Raw genomic sequence first — 26,606 nt, 5'->3', positions numbered from 1 at the left:
GGCAACAAAAATGATTAGGGGGCTGGAGCACATGACTTATGAGGAGAGACTGAGGGAATTGGGATTGTTTAGTCTGCAGAAGAGAAGAATGAGTGGGGATTTGATAGCTGCTTTCAACTACCTGAAAGGGGGTTCCAAAGAGGATGGATGTAGACTGTTCTCAGTGGTAGCAGATGACAGAACAAGGAGTAATAATCTCAAGTTGCAGTGGGGGAGGTTTAGGTTGGATATTAGGAAAAACTTTTTCACTAAGAGAGTGGGGAAGCACTGGACTGGGTTACCTAGGGAGATGGTGGAATCTCCTTCCTTAGAGGTTTTTAAGGTTAGGCTTGACAAAGCCCTGGATGGGATGATTTAATTGGGGATTGGTCCTGCTTTGAGCAAGGTGTTGGACTAGGTCCTGAGGTCCCTTCCAACCCTGATATTCTATGATTCTATTTTCAACTCCTGTGCTTCAAGTGGGTGTGCAGACCCTTTCCGCATGTACGAGGGCCAGATTTGGTGTAGGAATTCTGGATCTTTCTGCTCCTCCACCTTTACTGCATCCAGCTGTTAACCAGGAGTATCTTTTACATTTATCGTGCTAATGGTTAACTGGATGTGCCCTAGCTTCCACACCTTAAAGCCCCACCAGCCGACTCGTTCCCCCAACCTGCATCTATCATCAGCGAGCATACTAGAGACAGGCTTAACTATGAAACAGATTGATTTATTTAACAAAGTCTCAAACAGTAACTGAAAGGACCTCCAACAAAGCAGTATACAAAGGGTTTTCAGGCACAGGTTGGCTTAACAAACTGACATGAAGTCACGGTCCCAAACCCACAGGACAAGACAGTTTTCCACAAGTAAGATACAGACATATACAGCATAGTACACCAGGTTCAGAGGAATGGACCCACCACAATGGACTTCATAGACTGGATAAAGCAGGATTCTTGGATACAGGTAAGACAGGAATTAATTAGGAACTGGTAACTGGAACTATGGAGTTTGGATCTTTTTCTGTGATTTTCTGTAGATCCCTCAAAGTCTTGGCTAGGATATGCACTGTGCTGCTACCAGGGAGAACAGCCCCTTCTCTTGGGTGCAGCAGTCTTTTAGCTGTTACTAGGCAGAACATAGGACATGTGACCCTTGCTCTTTTCCCGCCTCAGAAGGAAAAAGGCACCAATGGTCTTGAGAAAAAGGTTACCAACATGGTGGACAAACAACAACTATTTATAAACAAGATGGCAAAGTGCCTAAACAAATGGAACTTGAAAGTTTTCCTCTACACAGCTGGCACAAACAGTACTAGCCAAACCAACTTCTCTCCTCCCTGTGGATCCCCCAAGTTTACCACAGACATGGAGGCACTAGAAGGAGGGTGGAGTTAGAATGGTGGTGGAGATTGCATCCATAAAGCTTCCCTTGTGGCTCCCCTGCCCCCCACCACAGATGGCCTTCAGTCATGCCCCAAGCATTACCACTGCAACCTCAATAAATTAATGAATGAAGAAAGAAAGAACATACAAATGGGAAATTAACTGACAAAAACACTTTATAACTCGGGTTAAGGTTGTCTCATGCTTATTCATGCACTACCAGAGTGTGGAAGGTGGTTAAATCTCTGTAAAATAAGATATATAGAATTAAGTAATATCTCCCACACTACTTCCTCACATAACTTTAACTCTGCCTTCTTTAAGTGATTCTGCAATCTGGCCCTATCAGAGATCAGAGCTCTGTATCCTTCCTCAACTTGTGGAGAACAATAGAGAAAATGCATAAGACTATTGTGGGGAAAGATATCAGGCCTTGTCTTGACTAGAATAGAGATTGAGTTTAGGTCAGGCTTTGCAAACATGAGCTAAATCTGGTCTACACTCAGCCACTTGTCCTGCTTCAAACAACCCCACAAAGTCTTAGGTCTGGTCTACACTAGGAGGTTATGTCGAATTTAGCAGCGTTAAATCGAATTAACCCTGCACCCGTCCACACAACGAAGCTATTTAGTTCGACATAGAGGTCTCTTAAATTCGATTTCTGTACTCCTCCCCAACGAAGGGAGTAGCGCTAAATTCGACATGGCCATGTCGAATTAGGGTAGGTGTGGATGGAAATCGATGCTAATAGCTCCGGGAGCTATCCCACAGTGCACCACTCTGTTGACGCTCTGGACAGCAGTCCGAGCTCAGATGCTCTGACCAGCCACACAGGAAAAGCCCTGGGAAAATTTGAATTCCTTTTCCTGTCTGGGCAGTTTGAATTTCATTTCCTGTTTGGACATTGTGGCGAGCTCAGCAGCACTGGCAACGATGCAGAGTTCTCCAGCAGAGGTGACCATGCAATCTCAAAATAGAAAGAGGGCCACAGCATGGACTGATCGGGAAATCTTGGATCTGATCGCTGTGTGGGGCGATGAGTCCATGCTTTCGGAGCTGCGATCGAAAAGACGGAATGCAAAGATCTACTAGAAGATCTCAAAAGCCATGACAGAGAGAGGGTATAGCCGGGATGCAATGCAGTGCCGCGTGAAAATCAAGGAGCTGAGACAAGCGTACCAGAAGACCAAAGAGTCAAACGGACGCACCGGATCCCAGCCCCAGACATGCCGTTTCTAAGAGGCACTGCATTCCATTCTAGGTGCGGCCGCCACTGCTACCCCACCACTGACCGTGGACTCTGAGGATGGGATATTGTCGACGGCCGCTTCCTTGGAGATGTTAGCAAACGGGGAAGATGAGGAAGGTGAGGAGGAGGACAAGGCAGTTGACAGCGCTTACAACACTGATTTCTCAGACAGCCAGTATCTGTTCATCACCATCACAGAGATCCCCTACCAACCGTCCCCAGGCGTTAACCCAGACCCTGAATCAGGGGAAGGATCAGTCGGTAAGTGTTTTAAACATGTAAACATTTATTTTGAACAGAAGGGGAATATTAACAATGGGTTTTTCATGATTTGTTTGCCCTAGGCGCTCTACTTTTTAGTCCTTGCCAGTGCAGCTACTGGAAAAGAAGGTCTATCTGTCCAGGGATAGAGCTGAAATCCTCATGGGACATCTCCACGAAGCTCTCCTGGAGATAATTGGAAAGCCTTTGCATGAGGTTCCTGGGGAGAGCGGCCTTATTGTGTCCTCCGTGGTAGGAAACTTTTCCTCGCCAGGCTATCATCAAGTACTCTGGGATCATTGCCTTGCAGAGCATGGCGGCATATGGCCCTGGTTTTTGCTGGCTTTCACGCAGCATGCGTTCTTTCTTGGTCTCAGAAATTCTCAGCAGAGTGATGTCGCTCATGGTGACCTGCTTAGAATTAGGGGAATGTTACTATTGGGACTGCTTGCCTGTTCCTTTACAGAACGGTCACCGGCGGTTTACAGCCACGCGGTGGAGGCGGGAGAGGGGCAGCATACAGGGATCTTTCCCGGGGACAGCCGCGAGGGGGTGGGACAGGGGCAGAGTTCATGCTTGCCGGATTGCCGGCAGCAGGAACTGGCCAACGATAGGAGCATTGCTTTGAACGTGAAAGGAGCGCACAGCTATAATTTAAGTTTTAAGCAGCCAAAAGTCTACAGCTTACCATGTCAGCCTGCTATCCAAATTCCGCTGTCCTGCCCCGCTTGTCTGATCTCCACTGCAAGACCCCAGGCACTGAATGCGAAGGCCGAAATTTCGACCTTGTCCTGAGTGCGCATGTGATAGGTGCTGTGCATGGTCTTATTCACAGAGAAAGACTATGTTCATTGTTCACAAAAAATTATGTTTGTGAGGAATTCACTCCCTTTTTCCCATCCCACAGCTGCGAATGTCTCCTGACCTACCCTGGCATCCCCCTTACAGAGGTTGGCGCAGATTAGGTGGAGAAAGAAAAGGACATGGGACGACATGTTCTCAGAACTTATGGGCTGCTCCCGAGCTGATGCGGCCCAGCAGACCCAGTGGAGGGAGAACATGTCGCAATACCAGCGAGCACACAGCGAACGGGAGGAGAGGTGGCGGCAGGAAGACCAGCAGGCGACTCAAACGCTGCTTGGACTAATGAGGGAGCAAACGGACATGCTCCGGTGCCTCGTGGATGTTCTGCAGGAACGGAGGTAGGAAGACAGAGGCCCGCTGCAGTCTATCTCTAACCGCCCTCCCCCGCCACAAACTCCCATACCCCCCTCACCCAAAGTCCCAAGAAGGAGGGGCGGCAGGGGCCGTGAAAACTGTCACTCCACCCCTGCAGACTGCTAAAGTACCAGAAGGCTCTCATTCCCAAAAATTTGATAAATCCTTTCCTTCCCGCCTCACCCAAGCCCCCGTCCTAGTTTCATCCCCTAACTGTGTAGTTGCTAATAAAAGATACGTTTCTGTTAATTACTGTTTCCATCATGTTCTTTTAGGGGAGAGTGTGTTTGAAGAGGGAAAGGGGGTTGGTAATTGGAGAGGACAGTCACCTTTACCAGGGTACAGACACGGGGGCAGGTTCAGCAGAAGGTCACACACACATTGCAGTCACTAGGCACCCTGGTCAGTCTGGGAGGTGGTTTTCATGTTCTGTGTGTGGGGGTCATGTGACTTTGTGGCGGGGGAGGGCGGATAGAGATCTTATGCAGCGGTCCTTATCCTGGATCACAGAGCCACGCAGCAGGAACCGTCCTCCCCGCCACAAAGTCAAATAGCCCCCACACACAGAGTCCCGAAAAGGAGGGGTGGCAGGCTCCATTGAAACAACCAGTCCACCACTGTGGACCACTCTAGGAGCAGGAGCCTGTCATTCCTCGAGTTTAGAAACGTTCTTTCCATCACTACGCCCGCTCCCCACCACAGTCTGCGTCCCAGTTTCAACACTTTACCGCGAAATCCGTAATAAAGAAAATGGTGTTCATTAACAAAGTTCCATTTATTTTATTTTTAAATGTGTGTTGGGGGGGGGACGGGGTGAACGGGGTATGTAGCTGGAGAGGATAGTCAACAGTAAGTGGGTAAAGAAATGGGGGCAGGTTCAGCTTCTCTTTAAACAAACTTAATAGTCACAGGTTACCCTGCTCACTGAGGAACCTAGCTTTCAAAGCCTCCCGGATTCACAGCATGTCCCGCTGGACTCTTCTAATCGCACGGCTGTCTGGCTGGGCGTAATCAGCGGCTAGGCTATTCGCCTCAACCTCCCACCCCGCCATAAAGGTCTCCCCCTTGCTCTCACAGAGATTGTGGAGCACACAGCAAGCTGCAATAACAATGGGGATATTGGTTTAGCTGAGATCAGAGCGAGTCAGTAAGCTTCTCCATCTCCCCTTGAGACGTCCAAAAGCACACTCCACCACCATTCTGCACTTGCTCAGACGGTAGTTGAAGAGTTCTTTTTCAGTATCCAGGGCGCCTGTATAGGGCTTCATGAGCCAGGCCATTAGCGGGTAGGCTGGGTCCCCGAGGATCACTATAGGCATCTCCACATCCCCAACAGTTATTTTCTGGTCCGGGAAGTAAATACCTTCCCACAGCCGTCTAAACAGACCAGAGTTCCTGAAAACACGAGCGTCATGAACCTTGCCCGGCCATCCTACGTTGATGTTTGTAAAACGTCCCCTATGGTCCACCAGTGCTTGCAGCACCATTGAAAAGTAGCCCTTTTGGTTAATGTACTGGCTGGCCTGGTGGTCCGGTCCCAGGATAGGGATGTGAGTTCCATCTATAGCCCCATCGCAGTTTGGGAATCCCATCGCGGTGAAGCCATCTATGGTGACCTGGATGTTTCCAAGTGTCACTACCTTTGACAGCAGTAGCTCAACGATTGCTTTGGCTACTTGCATCACAGCAACTCCCACGGTAGATTTGCCGACGCCAAAGTGATTCGCGACTGACCGGTACCTGTCTGGCATTGCAAGCTTCCAGGGGGCTATGGCCACTCGCTTCTGGACAGTCAGGGCTGCTCGCATCCGGGTGTCCTTGCGCTTCAGGACAGGGGACAGCAACTCACAAAGTTCCAGGAAAGTTCCCTTCCGCATATGAAAGTTTCGCAGCCACTGTGATTCATCCCAGACCTGCAGCACTATGCGGTCCCACCAGTCCGTGCTTGTTTCCCGGGACCAGAATCGCAGTTCCACAGCATCAACATGACCCATTGCCACCATGATGTTCACGGTGCGGGGTCCCGTGCTTTGTGAGAGGTCTGTGCCACTCTCAGACTTCATGTCCTCACTGCGCTGCCATAGCCTCCTCGCCCGATTTCTCAGCATCTGCCTCTGGAAAAGGTGGATGATAAGGTGCGAGGTGTTGACAACGGCCATAACTGCAGCGATGGTCGCAGCGGGCTCCATGCTCGCAGTGCTGTGGCGTCCGTGCTGTCACTCACCAGAAAAGTGCGCGAACTGATTGCCAGCCGGCGCTTTCAGGGAGGGAGGGCGGGAGTGACGGTTGGATAACGACAGTTACCCAAAACCACCCTCAACACATTTTTTCCCCAGCAGGCATTGGGGGCTCGACCCAGAATTCCAATGGGCAGTGGGGACTGCAGGAACTGTGGGATAGCTGCCCACAGTGCACCGCTTCCAATGTTGACGCTTGCCCCGTTAGTGTGGACTCACAAAGTCCAATTACTGTCCTTAGTGTGGATACACAAGTTCGACTTTGTAATATCGATTCCACATATTCGATTTAGTGTAGACATACCCTTAGAATCATAGAATCATAGAATATCAGGGTTGGAAGGGACCTCAGGACCTAGTCCAACACCCTGCTCAAAGCAGGACCAATCCCCAATTAAATCATCCCAGCCAGGGCTTTGTCAAGCCTGACCTTAAAAACCTCTAAGGATGGAGATTCCACCACCTCCCTAGGTAACCCATTCCACTGCTTCACCACCCTCCTAGTGAAAAAGTTTTTCCTAATATCCAACCTAAACCTCCCCCACTGCAACTTGAAACCATTACTCCTTGTTCTGTCATCTGCTGCCACTGAGAACAGTCTACATCCATCCTCTTTGGAACCGCCTTTCAGGTAGTTGAAAGCAGCTATCTAATCCCCCCTCATTCTTCTCTTCTGCAGACTAAACAATCCCAATTCCCTCAGTTTCTCCTCATAAGTCATGTGCTCCAGCCCCCTAATCATTTTTGTTGCCCTCTGCTGAACTCTTTCCAATTTTTCCACATCCTTCTTGTAGTGTGGGGCCCAAAACTGGACACAGTACTCCAGATGAGGCTTTACCAATGCTGAATAGAGGGGAATGATCACATCCATCGATTTGCTGGCAATGCTCCTACTTATACAGCCCAAAATGCAGTTAGCCTTTTTGGAAACAAGGGCACACTGCTGACTCATATCCAGCGTCTCGTCCTCTGTATCCCGTAAGTTCTTTTCTGCAGAACTGCTGCCTACCCACTCGGACCATAATCTGTAACAGTGCATGGGATTCTTCCATCCTAAGTGCAGGACCCTGCACTTGTCCTTGTTGAACCTCATCAGATTCCTTTTGGCCCAATCCTCTAATTTGTCTAGATCCCTCTGTATCCTTTCCTTAGCCTCCAGCATATCTACCATTCCTCCCAGTTTAGTGTCATCTGCAAACTTGCTGAGGGTGCAATCCACGCCATCTTCCAGATCATTAATGAAGATATTGAATAAAACCGGGCCCAGGACTGACCCTTGGGCCACTCCGCTTGATACCGGTGGCCAACTAGACATGGAGCCATTGATCACTACCCGTTTAGCCCGATGGTCTAGCCAGCTTTCTATCCACCTTACAGTCCATTCATCCAGCCCATACTTCTTTAACTTGCTGGCAAGTATACTGTGGGAGACTGTATCAAAAGCTTTGCTATAGTCAAGGAATAACATATCCACTGCTTTCCCCTGATCCACAGAGCCAGTTATCTCATCATAGAAGGCAATTAGGTTAGTCAGGCATGACTTGCCCTTGGTGAATCCATGCTGACTGTTCCTGATCACTTTCCTCTCCTCAAAGTTCTTCAAAATTGTTACCTTGAGGACCTGCTCCATGATTTTTCCAGGGACTGAGGTGAGGCTGACTGGCCTGTAGTTCCCAGGATCCTCCTTCTTCCCTTTTTTAAAGATGGATGTTCACACCTATTCATCCTTATCCTAAGCATTTCTTCTGGGATATCAAATTTAGTTACCTTGCCTGTATCTTGTGGTAAACTGTGATGTGTTCCAACAGACTGCTAGAACACACCAGAGCAGTAGTGCCGAGAAAATGTGTGGCAATGTGTGAATGCCAGTGCCGATGTGTGGTTTTGGTGGACTCTGTGAATATGAAATAGAGTGTTAGAATGGAGTAAAGAATCCTTGTATTCCCTTATCTTTATGACACACCTTGGGCCTCTGGAGGTGACAGTTGCAGCTGTTCTAACAGCCCTGAAACAGATGTTTTTACAATTCTTTCATAGATTCTTGATTTTAGAGCCAAGAGGGGCTATCGTGATCATTTACTCGGACAGTCTGCATAACACAGCCAGTTAAAAAGGGATCCATTACTCCCGTAGCTGCATCTGCATCTCTCCTTGGAACTCAGTATACAATTCTGCAAGCTGCTGCAACAGCCACTGGAGCAATACATGCATTTAATACAGTGAGAGTCAGTGAGAGTGGATGAATGATTGCATAGAATTATGCTGGGTATAAGACAGTATAACACAAAACAGAAAGTAGCACATTGTGTTAGGAATAGGTCAGATTTGTTTTGATCCTTGAGCCTACTACCAGTTCCAGAGGATCAGAATTAAGATTGTCAGAGGGTGTGGTTTGATTAATTTCCTTTTTTTCTCCTTTAGCAGTCTGGAAGGGCATGAAGCAGCAACGGGCAATTTTAACTCTGTGTTACAGAAGTTTATTTGTCAGTGAATATAACGTAAATAAAACAAATTACACTAAGAAAATATGCAGACTCCATGTCACTGATTTCTCTTCCAACAGGAAACTGATCTGCTAGGCCTTGAAATCTACTACTGCTCAGAAAAGGGCCAACAATATTACCCAGAATAGATTAAACTGTTTTCTAAAGGCATATTAGATTTTTTTCTCATAGTGTCATCATAGGGAAGAGTTTAGGTTGTGCATATTCATATTTCAATATATTTGAATTTCTCTGAAGTTTAAACTTAACTTTGAATATCCTGGGTTTATTATGCTTATTTTGAAGTTTATTACAACATCCGTGTAATGCTTTTACCCCACATTACAGATACATCCTCACACCCTTAACATTTCCTGGAAATTTCCTTCTTACAAATTATTGAAATTTTAACACATGAAGAGTAAAGAAGAAACCCAAAGAGAATGTTACCGTGCACTATTTCAAATGATTTTCAGCTATCCCCATTAAATCATTTGGTAGATGTAAATACAGCTTAACTGACCAGTGTGCTCCAGTTGTATTGCTCTTGATTTTTATATAGGTTTTTAAAACTAAAAAGAGAAACTGGAGAAACACAGTTCATCCCATCTTTGTTTTCTGTAACATTTTTTATGCTAACTAACAAAATGTTTCATAGAATTAAATAAGATATAAGAGCAGACAGAGAGAGAGAAAAAATGTAAAGGTGAGCATTTGTGATTTCAGATGAGATTTGAAAATACATGGAGAGTCCATGAGGCAGAGAAATAAAGGAAGGTTGTGCTTTTTCTCAGGTACAGTAAATATGAAGGCTCTTTCATCCACGCTGCCTAGACTGTGAAGGGATAGAAAGGACTCTGTTGTCACTTGAGGAAAAGGTACAGGGAAAAGAATAGAGACAGAGAAATTATGCTATTTGGGTAAGCTGGAGAAAATCCATGGAGTATTTTAAAAAAGATGGAAGCAACTTTGAACAGGGCCCTGAAAAAAATGGGAAGCTAAGAGATTTGAAGAATAAAGTGTTTGTGTCCTTTGTGTAGGAGCAAATAAAGGCAGCTGATTTCTATGTATGGTGGAGTCCAGAACACTAGGTGATAGAGGAGGGAGATGAGTAGTCCAACAAGAAGGGTGATACGCTGTTGGGTAGGTGGTGATAAGCAGATTTGTAGACATTCGATAGGAGAGATAGGAGGAGAAGTAAAGTTCAGGATCAAAGATGGTAGTGAAGTTATAGGCATTGGAAGCAGATAGGATATCTGAGTTGTAGAGGTAATTGGAGGAGCTGAAAATATATTTGAGGATGCTCCTCTTTTCCAAGGGAAACATCATTGTCTTTAAGATGTTAAATAAAATGTGAGATGAAGCCACAAGTTTATTTAGTTAAGACAAGCAGAGAAAGTGGATCAAGAAGAATCATTAAAGGTGTTCAAAGATATATTGAGTGTCTTCTGTGTAAAGGTGTTAGCTAAAGATAAAGTTGGAAATAAGAAGACTGAGAAAGGAAAAGCAGTAAAAGAGCACGGGGCTATAAGTCATAAAAGAAGGGTCTTGGCACATGGAAGCCATCACCAGAGGAGGATGTATTTAAATAATATTCTCTGTGTTGTTATTATTTCAGAATAAAAGTTGGGGAAAGGGATATCATTGATATACATTACATATTCATTATATTCATATATTTGAAGTAGTCCTATATTAATAATATCAAATAATAAAAGTCTCATTCTGCTCTTAGTTACACTCCTTTAAGTTAGGAAAGCTCCACTGAAGCCAAGGGCATGACTACTGATTCACACTTTCATAAATGAAAGCAAATTTTGACCGTATACTATTATTAACAAATAATACTTAGTTCTGGCACAGAACACCTATGTGATACATAAATATTATCCCCATGTTACTGATGAGAAAACTACTCACTCATTAAGGTTTCACATAACCTTAATTCATTTCACCATTGTGACTAAACTAGGAGATAACCTGATTCTCACCATGATTTCAACAGCTTCCACCCCACCATCAACCTCAGCCTGTACCAATCTACACGGGAGGTCCACTTCCTAGACACCACAGTACAAATAAGCGATGGCCATGTTAACACCACCCTATACCGAAAACCCACCGACCGCTATGCCTACCTTCATGCCTCCAGCTTCCATCCCCGACACACCACACGATCCATCGTCTACAGCCAAGCGCTGAGGTACAACCGCATCTGCTCCAACCTCTCAGACAGAGACCAACACCTACAAGATCTTCACCAAGCATTCTCAAAACTACGATACCCACACAAGGAAATAGAGAAACAAATCAACAGAGCCAGACGTGTACCCAGAAGCCTCCTGCTACAAGACAGGCCCAAAAAAGAAACCAACAGAGGCCATCACCTACAGTCCTCAGCTTAAACCTCTCCAACGCATCATCAGTGATCTACAACCCATCCTGGACAATGATCCCTCACTTTCACAGACCTTGGGAGGCAGGCCAGTCCTCGCTCACAGACAACCCACCAACCTTAAGCATATTCTCACCAGCAACCACGCACCGCACCATAACAACTCTAACTCAGGAACCAGCCCATGCAACAAACCTCGATACCAACTCGGCCCACATATCTACACCAGCAACACCATCACTGGACCTAACCAGATCAGCTACAACATCACTGGCTCATTCACCTGCACGTCCACCAATGTTATATATGCCATCATATGCCAGCAATGCCCCTCTGCTATGTACATTGGCCAAACTGGACAGTCACTACGCAAGAGGATAAATGGACACAAGTCAGATATCAGGAATGGCAATATACAAAAACCTGTAGGAGAACACTTCAACCTCCCTGGCCACACAATAGCAGATGTAAAGGTAGCCATCTTACAGCAAAAAAACTTCAGGACCAGACTCCAAAGAGAAACTGCTGAGCTCCAGTTCATTTGCAAATTTTACACCATCAGATCAGGATTAAACAAAGGCCTGGTCTACACTACGAGTTTAGGTCGACTTTAGCAGCGTTAAATCAAATTAAGCCTGGACACGTTCACACGACGAAGCCCTTTCTTTCGACTTAAAGGGCCCTTTAAACTGGTTTCTGTACACTACCTCCAACGAGGGGATTAGCGATAAAATCTGCCTTTGCGGGTCGGAATTGGGGTAGTGTGGATGGAATTTGACGTTATTGGCCTCCGGGAGGTATCCCACAGTGCTTCATTGTGACCGCTCTGGACAGCACTCTCAACTCAGATGCACTGACCAGGTAGACAGGAAAAGCCCTGCGAATGTTTGAATTTCATTTCCTGTTTGCCCAGCGTGGAGAGCACAGGTGACCACGCAGAGCTCATCAGCACAGGTAACTGTGATGGAGTCCCAGGATCGCAAAAGAGCTCCAGCATGGATCGAACGGGAGGTACGGGATCTGCTCGCCATATGGGGAGATGAATCAGTGCTAGCTGAACTCCGTAGCAGTAAAAGAAATGGCAAAGTATTAGAAAAGGTCTCCAAGGCCATGAAGGACAGAGGCCATAACAGGGACGCACAGCAGTGCCGCATGAAAATTAAGGAGCTACGGCAAGCCTACCACAAAGCCAGAGAAGCAAACAGAAGGTCCTGGGCAGAGCTGCAAACTTGCCGCTTCTACGCGGAGCTGCATGCCATTCTAGGGGGTGCAGCCACCACTACCCCAACCGTGTACTATGACTCCCTCACTGGAGAAACACACAGGGAAGAGGGTTCGGGGAACGAGGAAGATGAGGATGGAGGTAATGTAGGTAGCTCACAGCAGCAAGGAAGCGGAGAAACCGGTTTTCCCAACAGCCAGGATATGTTTGTCACCCTGGACCTGGAACCAGTAACCCCCGAACTCACCCAAGACCCTGAGGGCACACAGGAGACCTCTGGTGAGTGTACCTTTGTAAATATTACACATGGTTTAAAAGCAAGCGTGTTTAATGATTAATGATTAATTTGCCCTGGCAATCGCGGCCAGTACAGCTACTGGAAAAGTCTGTTAATGTGTATGGGGATGGAGCGGAAATCCTCCAGGGACATCTCCAGAAAGCTCTCCTTCATGTACTCCCAAAGCCTTGCAAAAGGTTTCTGGGGAGGGCTGCCTTATCCCGTTCGTCATGATAGGACACTTTACCACACCAGGCCAGTAGCACGTAGTCTGGAATCATTGCATAACAAAGCATTGTAGCGTATGGTCCCGGTGTTTGCTGGCATGCAGACAACATCCATTCCTTCTCTCTCTTTGTTATCCTCAGGAGAGTGATATCATTCACGGTCACCTGGTTGAAATGGGGTGATTTTATTAAGGGCACATTCAGAGGTGCCCGTTCCTGCTCTGCTGAAAAGAAATGTTCCCCGCTGTTAGCCATGCGGTGGGGGGAGGGGTGAAGTGATCATCCCAGAGAATTGGGTGTGGGGGAGGAGGGGGGTTAGTTGGGTTTGTGCTGCATGTTAACCCAGAAACCGCAGCCCCTCCTTTTACATTGCAAACCCATTTTAAATGGGCAACCCAATTCATCCTTGATATGGGAAATGAAGGCGCTGCTGTTTGAAACCATTCCCACATGTTAAGAAGGTTAAAAAAGCCAAAAGACTGTGGCTTACCATGGCTGCCTGCAAGCCGAAATCTGTTGCCTGGCACTACGTGAATGATCTCTCACACGAAACCGGCAGGCCCTCACTATAAGAGGAAAAATGCGACCTTGTAACGAAAGCACATGTGCTGTGTAATGTGAACAGCAAAATGTAACGTGAAAGAGTGTACCCATTGTTCTCTAAAATGTGTCTTTTTTAACCACCTCTCCTTTCTCCTCCACCAGCTGCAAATGTTTCTCCTTCACAGAGGCTAGTGAACATTAGAAAGAGAAAATGGAGGACGCGGGACGATATGTTCACGGAGCTCCAGATGTCCTCCCACGCTGATAGAGCACAGCAGAATGCATGGAGGCAGTCAATGTCAGACTTCAGAAAAGCACAATATGAACGAGAGGAGAGGTGGCGAGCTGAATCGTGGGATGAACAGAGCAAGTTGCGGACTGAAGATGATAGGTGGCGTCAGCTTGCAGACAGAAGGCAAGAGTTGATGCTCCGGCTGCTGGAGCATCAAACTGATATGCTCCAGCGTATGGTTGAGCTGCAGAAAAGGCAGCAGGAGCAGAGACCGCCGCTACAGCCCCTATGTAACCAACAGCCCTCCTCCCCAAGTTCCATAGCCTCCTCACCCAGACGCCCAAGAACACGGTCGGGGGGCCTCCGGCCACCCAGTCACTCCACCCCAGATGATTGCCCGAGCATCAGAAGGCTGGACTTCAATAAGAGTTAAAGTTTTAAAATGCAGTGTGTCCTTTTGTTTCCCTCCTCCCCCACCCATCCCGGGCTACCTTGGCAATTATCCCCCTACTTGTGTGAGGAATTAATAAAGAATGCATGAATGTGAAATAACAATGACTTTATTGCCTCTGCAAGCGGTGCCCGAAGGGGGGAGGGGAGGGTGGGGTGGTTGGTTTACAGGGAAGTAGAGTGAACCAGGGGGGTGGGGGCAGAGGGTTCATCAAGGAGAAACAAACAGAAGTTTCACACCGTAGCCTGGCCAGTCACAAAACTCGTTTTCAAAGCTTCTCTGATGCGCACCACACCCTGCTGTGCTCCTCTAACTGCCCTGGTGTCTGGCTGCGCGTAATCAGCGGCCAGGCGATTTGCCTCAACCTCCCACCCCGCCATAAATGTCTCCCCCTTACTCTCACAGATATTGTGGAGCGCACAGCAAGCAGTAATAACAATGGGGATATTCTTTTAGCTGAGGTCTGAGCGAGTCAGTAAGCTGCGCCAGCGCGCTTTTAAACGTCCAAATGCACATTCCACCACCATTCAGCACTTGCTCAGCCTGTAGTTGAACAGGTCCTGACTCCTGTCCAGGCTGCCTGTGTACGGCTTCATGAGTTATGACATTAAGGGGTAGGCTGGGTCCCCAAGGATCATGTTAGGCATTTCAACATCCCCAACGGTTACTTTGTGGTCTGGGAAGAGAGTCCCTTCCTCCAGCTTTCGAAACAGAGCAGAATGCCTGAAGACGCGAGCATCATGTACCTTTCCTGGCCATCCCACGTTGATGTTGGTGAAACGTCCCTTGTGATCCACCAGGGCTTGCAGCAGCATTGAAAAGTACCCCTTGCGGTTTATGTACTCGGTGGCTTGGTGCTCCGGTGCCAAGATAGGGATATGGATTCCGTCTATGGCTCCACCACAGTTTGGGAATCCCATTTCAGCAAAACCATCCACTATGGCCTGCACGTTGCCCAGAGTCACTACCATTGATATCACCAGGTCTTTCATTGCCCTGGCAACTTGGATCACAGCAGCCCCCACAGTAGATTTGCCCACTCCAAATTGATTCCCGACTGACCGATAGCTGTCTGGCGTTGCAAGCTTCCACAGGGCTATCGCCACTCGCTTCTCAACTGTGAGGGCTGCTCTCATCCTGGTATTCTGGCGCTTCAGGGCAGGGGAAAGCAAGTCATAAAGTTCCATGAAAGTGTCCATGTCAATTTCCTCAGCACTCTCGTCGCCGCACTGCAATCGCCTCTCAGCTGGTCCGGGTTTCGCTTTGGCATGTCCTGGCTTTGCATATATTCCAGGACAATGCGCGTGGTGTTCATAGTGCTCATAATTGCCGCGGTGATCTGAGAGGGCTCCATGATCCCAGTGCTAGCTATGGTGCCTGGTCTGAAAAAAGGCGCAAAACTAGTATCTGACGGACCAGGGGAAGGAGGGAGGGAGGGAGGGCTGAGTGACGACATGGCATACAGGTACAGGGAATTAAAATCAAGAAAGGTGGCTGTGCATCAGGGAGAAACACAAACAACTGTCACACAGAATGGTCCCCCCAAAGATTAAACTGAAAACCCTGGGTTTAGCAGGCCATTGATTTCACGGAGGGAGGGGGAAGCAAATGAATACAGAACAAATCTATTTTTTACATCTTAAGCTGGCAGCCGACGGTGCAGCATGACTGATAGCCACTGCAGTATGACGACGATGGATATCAATCGTAATATGCCATCTTCTACCAAAAGGCAAGGGGCTGCTGCTGTGTAGCAATGCAGCCCCACGTCTGCCAGCCCCACGTCTGCCAGCACCCAGATCGCCCTTGGCAGACAATACTGCCTTGCCTTAGCAGACAATACTGGGCGATTGGCAGAAAATAGCATACTATGACTGATAGCCATCATCATCGAGACAGTTGCATGTCTGCCCAGGTGCCCATGATTGACAGCCACTGCAGTACGACAACGACGGATACCAGTCGTAATATACCGTCTTCTACCAAAAGGCAAGGGGCTGGTGCAATGCAGCCCTGCGGCTGCCAGCCCCACGGCTACCAGTCATGCTAAACCGTCTACCGCCAAAAGACAGTTAGCTGCTACTGCTGTGTAGCAATGCAGTACCACGTCTGCCGGCACCCAGATGACATATGGTGACGGTGAGCTGATCTGAGCGGGCTCCATGCTTGCCGTGGTATGTTGTCTGCACAGGTAACCCAGGTAAAAAGGCGCGAATCTATTGTCTGCCGGTGCTCTGACGGAGGGGGAGGGGCCTGACGACATGTACCCAGAACCCCCCGCGACACTGTTTTGCATCATTCAGGCATTGGGATCTCAACCCAGAATTCCAATGGGCGGCGGAGACTGTGGGAACTGTGGGATAGCTACCCATAGTGCAATGCTCCGGAAGTCGACGCTAGCCTCGGTACTGTGGATGCGGTCCGCCGACTAGAGCACTTAGAGCATTTCATGTGGGGACACACACAATCGGCTGTATACAACTGATTTCTATAAAACCGGCTTCTATAAATTTGACCTAATTTCGTAGTGTAGACATACCCAAAGACTGTGAATGGCTATCCAACTACAGAAGCAGTTTCTCCTCCCTTGGTGTTCACACCTCAACTGCTAGCAGAGCACCTCACCCTCCCTGATTGAACTAACCCCGTTATCGCCATACTGATTTATACCTGCCTCTGGAAATTTCCATTACTTGCATCTGAAGAAGTGAGGTTCTTACCCACGAAAGCTTATGCTCCCAATTCTTCTGTTAGTCTTAAAGGTGCCACAGGACTCTCTGTTGCTTTTTACTGATTCTCACAATCGCTCTGCCTTTATGATACATCAGTATGCAGCTTCTTTCAGATGTACATAGTTAAAATATTCTGATCACAAGTTGTGCTCTACCACCTATGAATGGTAAGTATTATGGATTATTCATCTAAATTTGTAAGCATCCTTAAAGTGCATAGAACTAAATAAATTCAGTTGGTATAATTCCATTTTACCCCATATTGGTAATCTAATGATAGTGCACTCAGCAGCATGCTAAACTTTGATGGCTGTATTGCACTTTGTGTTCAATAAAAGATAACATAAGAGATCATTAGAGTAACTATGTCAGATTAAATGTATTTTCTTGTACAAAAGTAAAGTCCCTTCAGGAATCATTGCGATTTACTTTGTCTCACAGAGAACAATATTTTCCCAGTAGTCCTCAACACAAAGGACCATTACAAAATGTAATTCATATTTAATATGTTCAGAAACGTTCAGCACAAATTACAAATGGAGGCTTTAGTGCAGTATTTATGTTCTGTTACCAACAAGATATGTATAAGTAATATGTGTCCCAAGGCTCCTAGCCTACACAGCTTACATTTATTTGTTACAGGGTGCACTTATACTTTGCAGTTAAACACAAGGTAAGTCGTGTTACTTCTTTGGAAACACAGAAATGTGCAGCCTAGAAAAACATTATTGTTTCCAGATTTTTCAACCACTGCAAAGTAAAGAAGGGTGTACTTTATAATGTCTAAATTGTTATGTGCTACCAAAACTTTAACAAGGAGTTGCCACAAAAGTTTTCCCCTTTAACATTGAAAAACCCTTTGTACTCCTGTGGTGAGGGCCAGTAGAAAACTACACAACTTAAGAGATATGATAGTATTGTAGTGTTCTAGTCAAATCCTTTGAAAATTATTTGTATAAACCTATTAGAAGGATTTGAAGTGTTATTCTCCTGGGGAACATTGTTTTTTTATAAAAATGATCTGATGCATTCTGTATACAAAAACTTTTTAACCTGAAACTATTAAACAAATCCTATCTGTATTTTTTTAAAAGCTCTCTTGACAGCCATCGACATTTTTGACAAAAGTTAATTTTATTTTATCTTTTTAGATGTGAGATTTTTAAAAATCAGTTGTCATTTGAGTTTAGGAACCCTTGAGTTTCAATCTCAGGCATACTGTAAGAATTTAAAATTATAGAAAGAGTGAGATTCTAAACTAAATAAAACAGACTCACTGACAAATATAATCATATGTTTTCATTGCAAAGCAATTATAAATTCAACAAAGTAGACATCTGATGCTGCAATATTAATTTCAACTCACACTCACTAGAGGCTGCTGTCACAGTATTTTTCCTTTATTCAGGTAAGTCACCTATTGGGGACCACACTAATGCTACTCTTCCAAGAGTGAGCTAGCTGGTGGGGCTGCAGAGCAGCAGAGCTGTGCCATGAAACAAGTCTATTCCCTAACTTGTTTTGCTCACAGATGTCACTACGGAGACAGATATCCCCCCTCCCCACTCTCATCCCAGATTATAGGAGTTTGTGTGTGGAACTCCTGTGCACCACCCTGAAAATATATCATGTGGAATTTGATTCACTAGCCACAGTATAGCAAATCAGTATTCCTATAATTATCACCATTAACTAGTTCATAACTATTATAATTAAGAGTGGCATTAAAAGGCCCTGGAAATAACTGGAAGTCTGCAAAGGTTTTATTTTTCACTGTAAACATTTTTGCCATTTATTGCTGCCAACTTTCATGATTTCTTGAGAGTCTGAAAGATTTGGTGCTTTTCATTTCATTTTATTTTATTTTATTGTTTCACATGACCCTCCTTTTCCTGGCTTTAGAACTCACAAAATTTCCCTAATTCTAAATCAGAGTTCCTAAACTATGGGCTGCAACACAGTCCCAGGTGGTCCGCCATCATGGGCGGTGTTTCGTGGGGGTGAGAGGTGACACCAGGCGCTGGTGCATCCAGGTCAGTGTCCCCATGTGGGCTGGGTAAGCAGAGGATGGGAGAGCAGCTCCTGACATCTCACAGCACAGTGCACATGGGGAAAATGATCTGGACACACAGAACACCTGGCATTGCCACTTGCCTCCCCCACCCCTTAGGGGCGGCATGGAGGAACATTTGAGGGGGTGAGTGGTGACACCAGATGCTCTGTACGTCCATATAATTTTCCCCATGTGGGCTAGGTAACTGCTGTCGCACCCTCCAGGCTCAGATAGGTTAGTCCTTGGTGCCTGCAAACCACTGAGTGCTGGTGGCCACAGTGACTGTGTAAGATAACATGGCCCAGCCTGGCCCAGCATGCACACAGCCACAAAGAGCAGAGCTGCCTCCATTGTGCCAACTAGGTACTGAGCGCATGGCCTGGCCCCACAGTAGTAGCACAGTTCCTAGCTACATCCCTGCCTGCACTCTGAGCTAACCCCCTCTCTCTGCACACAACCCCTAGCTAGCTTCTGCCTGCACCCTGAGCTACCCCCAGGCCTGCACCCTGAGCTGGCTGGAAGGTTGAAAATTGAAGTTAAGATCAGCTTGAGCCTTACTAACATATGTCCCTTTCTGGAAAAAAACTGTGCAAGGAGAAGCAGGCACATCCACCCCATTAGGAAGATTCCTGGTGTCAGGGCCGGCTCTAGGCACCAGCGTTCAAGCATGTGCTTGGAGCAGCACTTTTCCAGCGGCGGCATTTTGGCCCTTTGGGGGCGGCACTTTTCAAGGGGCGGCACTCTGGCTTTTTTTTGCTTGGGGCGGCAAAAAACTTGGAGCCGGCCCTGCCTGGTGTGTAAGTTATACAATATTTGATTCTTTTCTAATTAGCATAGAATAGGGTTGGATCTTTACTTACACAGCACAGAAATTCAGATGTTACACTAAAAATAATTGAAAACACAGTATGGTATTCAAAGTCAGACAATTATTTTGTTTTAAAATCAAATAATAGCAAAATGTTTTTTCTAACAATTTTGTTGACGTTGTTGTGTTGCTTATTGTTCAGTTTTATACAAAATTGTGTTTTCCCTATTTAAAAACCACATTTTGCACTCAACATTTTTTTAAAGTGTAGTTTTACTAAAACTGTTTGGTTTCAAAGATCTTGAAGCAATTCATATTACTAGGGATTTCTATCATCACAATTGTTTACATTCAAATGAAAAGGAAACATACATTGTTTATTTACAGTTATAGTTTATATGCATGTAATAATTAAAATTAATAATTTTCTTTAAGAAGTGTTAATAATGGGTCACAGGGCCTATTGCAGCTGCATAGGTAGCCTCAGGGAAAAAAGGGTGGGAACCTCTGTTCGAAATGATCATCATCTCCCATTACTTCCAGTGCAACAGAAGCCAAACTGTAATGGATATCATCAAGTCATGTGATTGTAGCCCTTATTGGAGCCAGTCTTGGATGAAGCTATAAGCTTGGCCCGCAGAGCATTTTCAGTCTTCCCCATAGAAAAAAAAATAACTCTCTGACTGACTTCCTTCATTACTTCTCCACTTTCTGGGGAAGAGCAGCCAATCAGAAATGCTGCCAAAGGCAGTATAGCTGTGCAAGAAATGCTTTCCCCATCCCATGAGAATTTTTGAAATTTTGAACAATTTTCCTATTCTGATTCAGGATGAAAAGTTGAAATTAATTTTTTTTTGTGCAAACAGAAAATAAACAAATAAATAAATAAATAGATTCAGATCAGGTCAATCATAACATTTTGTTTAGACACTATCAAGCCATTTTCTTTCAATCTTTAATATTTTTGCTATAAATTAATTTAAATTCCTAATAAAAAGTTGTTTCAAACTGTAAAATGGAACTTTGCATATTGAAAATGTTAAAATGGAATGTTTCAACAATTTAAAAAAAATCATTTTTTTTTCTAAATGGGAAATTCATCAAAACCATCCCTTTCTATGAACAGTTTCAGTTTTGATGAATCAGCATTTTTTGAAGGAAAAAAGTTTAGTTACAAAGTTCTCAAGCCACTCTAGGAGACAGGCAAAGCTCTCCTCCTACTCCCCTACACAAAAACTCCTCTTAAGGGGAAAGGGAGCAGAAAGAGCCCAGCAGCTCAGAGTTGCTCTGTTCCTACCCTCTCCATCTTTGCAACACCAGACCTGGGAAGGGATAGAAAGGGGAGTGAATAACTGGAGCTGCTCCCAGACTAGGCCTGGAAAGGGAGAGAAGAAAATCCTGCTGGAGCTGCCCCAAGACCTGGGAGAGGGGGATGAAGAACATCTGGAGCTGCAGGAGGAGCAGAGGTGCATTAAAGGAGAAAAGGCAGATGTAGGGCAGAAGGGAAAGGGTAAAGCTGATGTGGGGATGGTGGTTCATAATTAATTGCTGGGCTGAGGGATGGGCAGATGTGCAGTGTGATGGTCCCACAGAATTAATTAGTTAGAATGTTTGTGTTTGGAAATTAGCTATAAATTCCCTGAATCTCCAGGCAGAATTTTATATAAGTCTCTGTGATTTGGTTTTAGTTGGGTCTTTCAATGAAAGCTGCTGCAGTAGGGGCCAGAATCATCTTACTCTATTAATTTGGGAGAGTTGTCAGCACTGCAACTCTCTCTCACTTTCTCTTTCTTTCTCTCTCACACACACATACACTGGGTATGGGCAGGAGGAATTCAAACATCAAAAGACAGACCAAAAACACATCATCATCTTTAAAAAAAATCTTATTATTTTGGGCAATCTCATGAGTTTTCAGGGTCTGAGTCATGACTTTTGCACTTTTGGTGTTGGCAATACTGAAACTTCCCTCAGACTAGATGAGCATTAGTTCCCATAAGCTTTGCATGTGGAAGTGAGACTGCCTGTAGTGAAGATGATTGCAGAATGGTGATCTCAGGTGGAACTGGTAAGCTGGGGTATAGTGCTTTTTTGGAAGCAGCAGAGCGGTGAATACTGCAAGTGTCCAGTGGACCAGGTGCTGGACACTTCAGGGAGATGATCAGAGGGCTTCGGGGTAGTGGGGTACTTGGGGCTAATGTGCCTATCGCTAACCTGAAGAATGAAAGCATAGGCTAGAGGGAAGTGCTTGTGTTACATGTGGTCGGTGGAGGTGGGGAGCTGACCACGAGCAGACACAGGCAAGGCTTCCTCATGCTAATGGCAGGTCATAGTGAGGCGTCTCACAACCCTGGGTACCTCACAATTTCATAAATTTTTCAGCCAATCTCATCAGTTGGGGGATCTCACAATTTCATGAATTCAGAACACTGGAGGTTGGCAATGCTGGGAAGGAGGCAGGATTGTGACCAGGGAAGAGGATGGGTGGGGGTGGAATGGCAGCTCCCCACACACAAGTGGATGGGAGAGGATAAGAGAAATCCCTCTTCAAGCTGCCAGTGGGATGGCCTGCATTTGTGTATGTGCATTTCAAGGTGTATTTGGAACTTTAGATAATCATTTGGGGGCAGGTGAATTCTCCCTCATGTCTCAAAAACTGTGTGGGTATTATTTTTTAAAAGCTTATGATGTTTTGAGGCCGGGCCAGCTCCATGGTTTTTGCCGCCCCAAGCAGCCAAAAAAAAAAAAAAAGCCGTGATCGCGATCTGCAGCGGCAATTCGGTGGAAGGTCCTTCGCTTCGAGCAGGAGTGAGGGACTGTCCGCTGAATTGCCGCCGAATAGCTGAATTGCCGCCCCTCTCCGGAGTGGCCGCCCCAAGCACTTGCTTGCCAAGCTGGTGCCTGGAGCCGGCCCTGTTTTGAGGTCTATACCATGATTTTGGACAGCAGGGTTGACAATACTGAAATACTTTGCTAAATTATATTATTTTTCTAGAGGTATAATATATAAGCAAATGACATTCCCACCATGTTCTTAACAAAAGTACAGGTCTAAATGTATCCCTTTCTTGGGAGTTGGCTCTATGGTTAGCTTAAACAATAATAAATCATAATATTCAGTCTATACTTTCCCTCTAAAGTTGACTGTTTCTATGGTCTTCCCTTGCAGGGCTATCTATGGTCTTAGTTCCATATGCCTCAGGGAGAAGATGTAACCCTCATGCACTCTTAGACTGAAGCCAAATGGATAAACCTCAATCAATGTGAGAGTCACTCATCTATTTTTTTAACACCTCTATAAAGGATTTAAATAAGGTCATCAGAATGACTCCACAGACAAACTCTGCATCCCCATATAGGAACCTAGAATCTGTACCCTATTACTTACTGCTGAGTTCATTTTAGTGTATTTTATGTGATGCTATAAGTTTTAATAATTAAATGTAAAACCATAATAAAGAAGGCAGTGAAGTACTGGACTACAATGCAATTACCTTTGGATCAACTATCATGAATTACTTTACCATCAAAACTAACATTTAAAGGCAACACTCTGCCATAAGAAAGATTGGCTTCATTGTGTATTTACATATCTTTCAATAACACATTTCACACTTTCAGTAACGTTGTCCTTTTGCAAAGCAGTAGCAGTTTGAAACTAAATTATTTATTTATAACAGCTGGAATTTTCAGCAGTCTAAAGGAATGACCTTGAACAGAGGTAGTCTAAACAACAGTGAGACCCTACACAGGTAATTTTAGATGCAGAAACCCCTGCTAGTAATGCACCTCTGTAGTGAGAAAGCTGCTTTCTTCTGTGACTTTGGGTTCAGCACAATATCTATGTTGTCTTGCCTGCTCTGTGAGCTGCACCTGGGAAATCCCTCTGCTACTATTATAATCTTTTGATTTTTTTATTGGATAAACTTCAAGAAATTTTGTAAAATAGTCTGTGGCTGCCAACAAATACTGGTCATTGGATTTTCTGAGGCAGAGGACCAAGCACATTAATAACAATACTTACTATCAGCCACAGACCAAACTTTAGGTGCAAGTTTTGGGGTAGATATTCAAGATATTTCATTTTTTGACTTTTAGTGTGGGGAAAATTGATTTTATAATAGAAATTGAGTTAAAACTTTAACTATGGGGATATTACTGTTTCTCCATAATGCCTGTACTAATCCTCTAAAAACACCCAGGAACCCCAACATGGATTATGAGTGACATTGCATATAAAAGTGAATGACTTTAAAACATATCACTGACATTTGATACAAGATTGTGATAACCTCCTTAGAAAGTATATCTATGTATATACTTTCTGTGATAACCTCTACAGAGAATACATCTGATTACCTTTGTGAGATATATGGGATATGCTAATGAAACCTAAAACACCTTTAAGTTCAAAAGGATCATGGAGTACAACTGGGAAGTTCAATAGAAACAAGAGAGGATTGTTTGTGAGTGGGACTCCAGTAGGGTGCCTGCGCTAGAGGGTGAGATAAAAGATCTTTGACAGGCTGAGGGCAGAATAGTGCTAGAGGAAAGAATAAGAAAGTATACTTTCTAAAAATACACGGTTACTGTACTTTACTTCAACTAGGCCTAATGTGAACCTGGCTAGATAAACACAGCAAACTGCTGATCATTTATTTTGCTTTTAATATGATTTTCTGTCTTTGTTCTTAATAAAACTTGTTTTTAATTGGATCCCTTGAGTCTTAGATAGTTAGGGAATTTCACACAAACAGTATTGCAGAGAAAAAATCCTCTGCCTCTAAGGCAAGGGAAGGGAGAATGTGTGACACACAACCCCACTTGGAAGGCCCAGTTGGATACTTCATGTGTACTCAGGGGAATTGTGAATGGAGAGGTTGATGTTCCATAACCCCTCCCTAGAAAATGTCCATGATTCCCCAGGACCCACTGCCATTTGCAAACTGTTTTCACAATATGGGGGTAAGGGGAAATACTCAGTTCATACTCATTAGTTAGCAGCAGAGTTTTTGGAGCTTAGAATCATAGAATCGTAGGACTGGAAGGCACCTCAAGAGGTCATTTAGTCCCTGAACTCAAGGCAGGACTAAGTATTGACTAGACCATCTGTTGGGGGCTTATTCCTTCACCCTCTCACTTCCCGGTCCTTCTCGCATGAACAGAGAGCAACAATAACCGAAGTCCAAAGGCGCAAACAATTTGATGTTTATTGGGGTGAACTTCCAGCAAGCATGATTCCAGTTTCGTTCCTCAGTGTCCCCCTTCCCAGCTCTGACACCACATAGCCATCCCTGTTCCCATTTCCTGTTCCCATTCCCCCCTTAGTAAAACATGATTCCAATTTTCCCACCCCCGTTCCCTATTCCCATTCCCCCCATTACTTCCTGATTGACTACAGACTATATAGTAAAACTTGAGTTCTGCTTAGCTATACCTTAACCAATCATTTTACTGAAATTTAACTAACCAATCTTAACATATTGTAACATGGTTATTTAACCAATTATATTCCACCACCTTGATTAGTTTACACCCAGATACAGCAGACAGAAACAATTACAGAACCAGACAGAGACCATGCAAATAAACATACAAAACAATACAGTAGTGAGGATTTCATAACTACATCTATACAGACAAGTGTTTTTCAGCTGTGTCTATTGATAAGTGAGTTCTTACCAGACAGAAAACTATCAAACTAAATTTCCTTTTACATGTTCTAGGCTCTTTTTTTTCTCTGGAGGTGATAGGAGTATCAGGACAGGATTGTATTCCTAACAGCCCAATAGCACCTTATTTCCATGTGACTAGTTTGGAATGTGAGGATGTGACCATTCACTTCTCAGCTTATGGCTGCCTCTGCTGCTTAGCCAAAGGCCTTACTTAGCCTAAGAACAGAGCCTCAGACTGTCACAGTACGAGAAGGCCCTTTCACAGACAGTGATTTTGATTCTTTCTTTTATACCTCTATAACTAGCTAAGTGATAAGAATACACCTAAATTCTTAAAGTATAGGCCTTTACAGACAGGCCTGAATATCTATATCCTAACACTCCACCCCTTTTTTTTTCTTTTTCTTTTGGGAGCCTCCTGCCCAGGTATCCCTGGAAAAGCATAGGACATATGGCGACACATTTCCTGATAGGACCAGGCATCAAGGTAGAAGGTGTTGATATTTTATTTGTCCCACTGCCCCTTGTGTAGTACAGTGCCCTGCACCTTTTTTCGTACGGGCATACCACACCTATTTTAATTAGTGTTTCAGACATCCTATTATAGTGGGCCCGAGAAGGTTGGGTCCGGGTTGTCTTGCACACTGCGGGGTGAAGAGGGCTTACTACATTACTTATAGGTTATCTTCATATGCAACATAACACAAGTACAGTTAACACTACACAATTTACAGCAACACCAAGTTCTGACCACTGCAGTATGGTTCAACATTTGAGCCACCACCAAAACACTGCCTCTCCTCCTTCGACAGGGTTAAAATTTTAATGTGTCCAATTGCTGGCAGTTGCAACAAACTGCCCCTGCAGGTTTTGCATGCTTTTGTTTACCTTATAAGTCCATTGAATGTTCACAGAGAAATGGGTTATCGTCCAAACCCACTTAACCACTTGGTATGGAATCAGGCAGTATGCCCCGGTTTGATTATTTATAGGAATAAGATTTACAGATTCATTTGTGCACCAAAGTTCAGATAGCACCGTGTAGATGTATGTAGTGTGATTAGGGCTTATCTATTTCTTTTATTTCTTTATGACTTGTGGACTCCTCTGTGCTAACCCCCAAATGCTTTTGTTTTGCTTGTAACCATTAAGCTGGACCTAAAGAAAATTCTTGAT

This window comes from Chrysemys picta, chromosome 2, assembly GCF_011386835.1.
Source record: "Chrysemys picta bellii isolate R12L10 chromosome 2, ASM1138683v2, whole genome shotgun sequence".
NCBI lineage: Eukaryota > Metazoa > Chordata > Testudines > Emydidae > Chrysemys > Chrysemys picta.
The sequence above is the reverse complement of the archived record's forward strand: the minus strand, read 5'-3'. Positions refer to the sequence as shown.